Genomic DNA, 8,057 nt, shown 5'->3' with positions numbered 1-8,057 from the left:
AGAATTAGTCCATAGTGTGTTATTTGCATCATTTCACCTTTTTACAGAAGGGCAAACCGAGCTAACCATGAAAAGTTATGACTCGGAAGATTTTAGGGTTTAACCCTAAACCTAGACCCATTCCCTATAAAAACCCACTCCATCCCCTCATTCTTCTTCTTTCACATCTTGCCTCCATCCTCTTCCCCACCCATTCCGAGCCCTATGCAAGACACTCCTCCCTCTCCATCCACCACCACCCTACTCCCATCCTCACACGATGAGTTACTTCAAGCCCATCTCGCAGCGATAACCTAACCATCCACCCACTGTCCATTCATCCTCAACAATCCTGTTACATCGAGAAAGACTTGGAGAGTGTTTAGGTGACCATCTTTTCCTCCCTTTGGATTTTTGCCAAAGTTTTCCGTTCATCAAGTTCCCCCCCCCCTCCACCATTCCCCCCTCCACCACCATCCCCTCACCCCCCCACCCCCTCCACCCCTCCCCCCCCACCACCACCCCCCTTTCCCCCTGCTCCTCCATCTCCACCACCACCCCCCTCTCCACTCCTCCCCCTCCAACACGACCCCCCTTTCCCCCCCCCTCCTCCATCTCCACCACCCCGCCCCCCTCTTCACTCCTCCCCCTCTAGCACCACCCCCCTTCCCCCCCCCCTCCTCCATCTCCACCACCCCCCCCCTCCTCCACTCCCCCTCCACCCCCCCCCCTCTCTCCACCATCTCCATCACCCCCCACCCCTCCTCCATCTTTCATTTACCAATTTGTTAGGCTCTCTTTGACTTTCTTTTTCTGAAGTCTCTTGATCGAGCTTCATCAGCACATGTGGTTTATACTTCCGAAACTTCTTACATTGGGAACTGTGGGGTAACTTTTTCACTAGTAAGGTGTTCCCAAGTAAGGGTTCATTTGCTACACATACTCCTTCTAGTCCCTCATGAGACCATTCAAGAGGCAGTGGTTCTGATTTTGAGGGAGCTAGCTTTGCTAGATACAATTCGATGATCCTTGTTTGGAATCATTCGAATTCATTGAAGTGTTCAACCTTGGCTTTTCTACGATTTCCTCCTGCAGCTTTCTTGCGGGATCTTTTGTTGTTCTTAAACTTTGGAGGTTCAATTTTTGGGAGCTCGACTGCCATTAGGGCATGCAGAATGGCTAAGTCATTATCAAAGATTTGATCTTCAATTTTAGTAGTCTCAGTCTCAGTTTCAAGGTCCCAAGGAAAATCGGAGTCATCATTGGTATGGGTACCTTCTTCAAGTTCATTATCCCCAGCCATAAAGAATGGCACCTCTAGATCGATTGGTTCTTCATGTGTGAGTGGAGGATCTACCTATAGCACCTTATCATCTATCTGTGAGAAGATGGGGTCTAATGAATGGCAGTGTCGATTGTTGCCAATGTTTGTATCCAGTTATTGACATTGCTTTGTGAACTATGGCATGTTGTTGCACGGGAGATGATTTGCTTGAGATTTTTGTTGAATATGTGTCATCTAATGCTCTAGACACAATTGGTTTTATAGCTCCTATCCCCACATTCACCCTCACTGTGGTGTCACAATTCTAGATTGTCAGTCTATCAGTTCCCCAGTCGTGGAGGACTGATGCTTCCAGTGACCAAGGACGTCCCAATAAGATTTGATAGGATTTTTTGGGGAGATCCAAGATTGTGAATTGAAGGGAAAAGCAAACTCCTGCAACCTTTGTTGACACACCATTCACTATTCCCAAGGGTTTAGCCCATGAATCATCGACAAGGTGTATGTTGACACACCATTCACTATTCCCAAGGGTTTAGCCCATGAATCATCGACAAGGTGTATGTTGAAATTAGCCTTTTGCATTGGTGGGAGACCGCGTTCATCATAGAGCTCCTTTGATAAGACATTTACACATGCTCCACCATCCACTCTGGCTTGGACTTCATTATATGCAAAAATATAGAAGAGGCACAAGAACTAGATGAGGAAGATATTAATCTTGAGGAAGAGAGCACGGAGGTTGCAGCCTTGGATCTTGTAGCCTTAAAGTCACAAACAGTAAATGGAGCTATGTCTACTAAAGGACTGAATTTTGAGATAAGTAGTCTAGCTATACCTTTTCTTCGTTCCTTCACTATTCAAGGTCAAGAGTCTTATCTGCTCTTAGATATACACGTCATCTTTGACTTCAGAGAAGATTATGCCTTGGCCTTAATTGCTCAAGTATGTAGCATAGATAAGGATGTTGGAATTAAAGACGATGAATTAATGGTACTAGAAGATACATTTGATTCCAAGGAGGCACTCTCGATGTGGTTTAAGAAAAATGTGGATGAGGAGGATACGGATGATGAGACCTTTAACAAGATCAGAACGCAAAACAGTGGAGGAGCAGAAGGATATTCAAACAAAGGTGAAGGAGCAAAGGAAAACACAAAGTAGCATGGAAAGAAGCACTGATCTTTGGACCGATAAAATTTTGGAGGATGATGAGAATATGAAGGTACACTATCTCACTATTTTCTCTACTAGATCTTTTTTATCATGGCTTGTATATATTTCTCATTGCTTCTTTTTTTATACTATCTCGCTATTTTCTTAGCTAGATCTTTTTTAGCATGACTTGTATATATTTCTCATTTCTTATTTTCTTATACTATAGCTCTATATTAAAAATGACAATTTTTAGAGAAGGTCTTGAAAGGGGACTTGGACAGTTGTCTTCCCTTGCACAGTACATGAACACGATATCGTCTGCCAAGATTCTGATATACCACAGATAATTAAGAAACGATGGAGAGATAGCTATCTACTTTTTTAAATGTTTGTCAAAGTTTCTTGGTGGGTACTAGGTAAATTGGCGAAATGACAAAGTTATATTAATTGAGAAATTATCTACTGTAGACATTTTGGGATATGGCCCTGGCAAACAGTGCTCAAGGGCAAGGTACTTTTTGACATACATTGCTTATGCTTTAGCACTTGGAATCAAAGATCCTAGCCAATTAGATGGTTATGGAAAGCATCATTTGATTAGGTTTAGAGAGCCACTTCTTTTGGATTCTAAGGCTAAACAGATCGAAGGAGAGCAGCTCAATGTAAAAGAAGTACAAGAGCAAACTCAAGTATATTGTATTGTCAAAAGTTACAAAGGACACAAAGTCCTACAAGAAAAGATAGCTCAGAATTTGTACTGAATTTTTCTAGAAAATATTACAAAGTCTCTGCTTCATTGTTATAAATCTCCATAAGGTTTCTAACTCTATCAATCCACTTGTGATTCACAAAGACCTTTGACTGTCTCCACTCTATGTGTTTCTGTGCAGCTATTGAATTATCAAGGATCTGACTTCTTCGTTTCTTTTGGGCCATATTAAAGGCAAGTTTAACTTTTGACAATGAAACTTTTTTTGTGGATGTGCAACCTTTGAAGTATACCTCTAAAAAACCATTGAAATACTTCTTTGAGACTATTTGCCTTATGTGCTCCTCCAAAATGTTGTGTATGTCGGAAAAAAGTGTTTCTTGAAGTGTAATGAGACTTTTTCATTCCTTGTGTTGATCATATTGCAGGGCATCCATACTTTTTAACAAAATATGGAAGGTGGTTGTAAAGAATATGCTGCAATTACAAAAAATATTAAGTTAGAATTTTGTAAACCATGTTTGAAAGTACAAATTATTCATACAAAACAAATTAATTCAATTAACCATGTAGTATGTTATATTACAACTTGTCCATGCTTGTTTCATTGATTTCCCAAAAGTTTTTAGCTCCTCTTCTAACGCACGATGATTGGAAAAGCTTTTTAGCTCCTCTTCTAACGCACGATGATTGGAAAAGTTTTTAGCTCCTCTTCTAACGCACGATGATTTCCCAAAAGTTTTTAGCTCCTCTTAGTCCATGTATTTTTGTCACAAAGTTGGAAAAGCTTGTCTAAGGATTTTCATACCTCCACTTTAACATTTGAAGCAACACCATTTGCCATATCATCTTTAACTGCATTATGCACATGCTCCCAAAGGTCGTATCTCACCCTGGAAACATATCTTGATCGTCTACCAAGTTTCCCTTCTCTTTGTAGTTCTGATAAAAATCTTCTTGCTTTGACTCCACCAATTGATGGTTTGATAGGAACATCCTTTCTTTGATATCTATTATGATATGAACATCTCCTCCATGGAGACGCATGTCCGATAATACTTTTTCTAATGTAGCAATTGCTTTCTTCCTATTTTTTTCTAGTCGAAGCTTCCAAGCAAATGCAATATACAAAAAGAACAACTTTTCGATGATTCTTCATAAATCATGCAATGTGCATATATGTACATTGCACAAAGGAATATCAAGAACTGCTTTGAATTCAGGATCAATCTTGTCCCTATTAGGAGCTTTTCTCTACCATTTAAGATCCATGACATGGGCTGGCTTCTTGTAGTAAAGGCATGGAAATTTTGAATTACCTCCTTTGCTTATGTTGAACATGCATTTGAGGGTCTTGAGGTCCCCTGCCATATGCCAATCAACTTGGAAATCACCCTTGCCTTCAACATGAAGTTGCCCTCCTTGAACTTGGTTTTGGATGACTTCTGGTATTTTGGTATGGTGAAACACCTAAAACAAGGTTTGGTGGTCCTCTGTCTTTACTTGCCATTAAGAAGAAACTATATTGAAGCATCTAGATCTAATAAATGAAATCAAACATCAATATATTTGAAAAATTAAAGTTGATGCTTACCTCAAATTCTCCCAACCACCAAATATGCTTCTCAGATTGTACACGGAAATGCTTTGAGTTTTCTCTAGTGATTAATGTATCAAGTGCCCTATTCATAAGTGTGATGGTCACTCTTTCAATCTTTTTCTCTTTCACAATTTCACATTCATCCAACTTTATGACAAATATAAGCCGTCCCTGACACTCTTCAAATGTGATCCCGTAGAATTTAACCATTCTTTTTTGTAATTGTTCAAGATCAATAAAAATATTATTCCAAGGATTATACATAGTGGTCCCCTTACTACCTTCAAATATATCCTCAATATGCAACCACTAACCAATAAAATTATCTACTTATTCGTTGAGTGAAGCTCTTAAATTTCAACTTCTGCATGATTTGGAAGAAGCACATGCTTGATCCTTTGATCTTTAAAAGTTGATGACACTACTTTGAAAATAGAAGAATAACCTTTCTTACTAACTTGACTCTCATCGAGAGCCTCATGAATTAAGTTTACATCAACTTTATTGCTTTCCACGAACCGTTGCACAACATTGCATTTGATGGTTTTAAACTTCTTTTCCTTAATCATCCCTTTCACAATAGTCATTGAAAATAGGCCTTTCATTTGTTTTACGGGAAGAGCGTTCAGATCAACATTTTCCTTTTGGGACTCCAAAACTTTCCTATAAAGAGGATGCGTAAATAAGAGTTAACAAAGGAAGATTTAGACAACCACATTGCAACTAGTAAACGCTTTAAACAATCTCACCTTGCTACTTGTACTCGACGCTTGCACCCTCCACTTCGTGCTTTCAATTCTGCAAGGTTGCGAGGTTTTCTTCTTGTAAGCCTATCTGCCAAAGGGGTTGCTTTCGATCTTGCTTTATGTAATCTCTCCCTCGTCTTTGTATGTTCTTCAATTTCATTATGTAACTGCTCTTTCAATCTAGAGCTTTCGGCTATCTACTGCTATATTTTTGTGTTTGCCTCTTGCTCATAGAAAGACTTATACATGTGTGCAACTTGATAGTGAGCCGTGATGTATCCATGCATACCTTTTGTTCTGTCACCCACAAATTTCAACAATGTTGACAAATTTGAGAATGGTGGTGTAGAACTTTGGACAAGACATTTTGGATAAATCTTCCCATCACACCATAAGTCGATATCTTATAAACCTTCTCTCCTCATGTTTTCTCTTTGCATGGTGCCGACGTGTTGTCGTTTTGGAAGAGGCGCATATTCTTCAGCTAAATCAATATGAAGATGGTGTTGCCGTCTCTTGTTGGCTTGTTCTATAGAGTTTGAGTTCGGTGTTGCCATTTTGAGTGCAGTGTTTTTCCATTGCTTCGCGATTTCATTACTCTTTCATAAGGCAAAGACTCTTGAAGGTGGTAAACTTTGAAAAACAAGCATATGGCGAGATTAGTTATGGTGTTTTGATAGAGAAGCTTAACAATCATAGAGATGGCTAGAAAATGATTGAGAGAAAGACGTGGCTTGTAGGAGCATTGAATAATAACGTTCATGAGATATGGGAGTGAATATAGAAGAATATCTTTATTCTTTCATCCTCTGTCATCCTCTAACATGTTTACAGTACTTATGAATATTTTAAGGAGTATTTTATTACTTTCCCATATTTCAGACTCACGAAAAAAGAAGAAATTGTGGATTTCTCTCAGGGCCCCAAAATGAGCTCCCTTTTTTCCTAATGAGACTTGCCAATCTTTAACTGAGCTCGGCCATTTTTGGCCTCTCTCCATGGATGAAAGCACTTCTTTGTGTTATGCTCAACATTATCTCCAAAGTAATGATCACAGGAAAATCTCTAAGTGGGAGACAAGATCAAGAAAAAATGCCTTCCTGGACAAAGGATACTCGTCTAAAGAATTTTTTAAAAGTTTGCATTGCAAGAGGCAATCTTCAAATATTTGTCGTGCTCTTATGCCTTATGGGGTTTGGACTTCTTCAAGAGCACAACTTGCTGTAGCATGTGTTGACCATTTTTTGCATCAGTTTGGGATGGCAAATCTCCCTTCACAAGATGTTCTTCAAGCCAGGAATGCTCTCCTTCAGTATCTTTCTCCCACTGTTTCTTTTATGCAGGCTAATGAGCTGGAAATGCCTTTTAGTGAAATAGAGTTGACTAATGCTTTAAAATCATGTGGCGGATGGAAATCTCTAGGATAGGATGGTCTCAAAGTTGAGTTCTTTCTTGCATAGTGGGATATTCTTAAGTTGCCTCTTTTATGTATGATCAATTTTGCTTTGGGAAATCAACATCTACCAGATTCATGGAAAAAAGGGATTGTCAAGCTCATTCCAAAAAAGAATATATATGAATCCATGGCTGATTAGAGGCCAATTACCGTTATTACCAAGACAATGCTTGATCGCATTAAAGGGTATCTGCATGATGGTCATCCTGAGCAATATGGTTTCATTCCTCAATAGCATATTGCAAATAATATTGATAATGCATATGTGGGTACAAAATATGCCAAATATACATACCAGGATATTTTACTATTACAGGTTGGCATTGCTAAAGCTTTTGACACAATCCAATGGGATTTCATTTCACAGACTATGCGTGTTTTGGTTTTGGTAAAAATTTACATAATATTATTTACTAGCTTTATAGTGACAGTAAGAGTGCTTGCATACTCTCAGGAGATATTTCTGAAGCATGGACTCTCTGGTGCTCAGTTCGTCAGGGCTGTCCACTTGGTAGGATGATTACTCATTGACATCAATCTGATTGGGTTTGGCAAAATTGAAGAAGAAACTTGAATACTAGAAACTTGCCACATGGCCTTTGCATGTCAGGCTATGGATTGTTCAATCCATTCTTAAGGCATATATTCAGTTTTATTTGCCCTTAATCATGTTCAACAAAGGGCATCTTGTACTCTTCATGTCTCTGGTCATGGAAGCCTTTTGGTGCTCTAAACATGGCAAAAAAGCTTGTGATTACTTTTGGTGCAGCATCTATGTTCTCCCAAGATGCATGGAGGACTTAATATTCTGAATCTTCATGTACATATTCTTGCTCATAAAGGCTAAATGATGCTACAATTTATGCAAGGTTCTCAGCCATGGGCTGCCATGATGCGTCATTTTCTCTCTCAACTTACTACCCTTGCCTTTGGTTATTGGTAGCCCACTCCATGGGACTTTATCTTAGGTTCTATTCAGAGAAAAATCAAAGGCTGCCCATTGATCTCCAACATGTTGCTGGACTACAGACATATTCTATCTCACTTGAAATGGAAGGGTAGGGATTCTTTACAAGGCAATTCTTTACGTTCTGAAAGCATACATTGGTCAAGAGCATTTTCCC

The sequence above is a fragment of the Dipteris shenzhenensis genome, chromosome 16 (assembly GCF_047967505.1).
Source record: "Dipteris shenzhenensis isolate YYH24624 ecotype China chromosome 16, Dip_SZ_1.0, whole genome shotgun sequence".
In the NCBI taxonomy this organism is placed as follows: Eukaryota; Viridiplantae; Streptophyta; class Polypodiopsida; order Gleicheniales; family Dipteridaceae; genus Dipteris; species Dipteris shenzhenensis.
Note: the sequence above shows the minus strand (reverse complement) of the source record.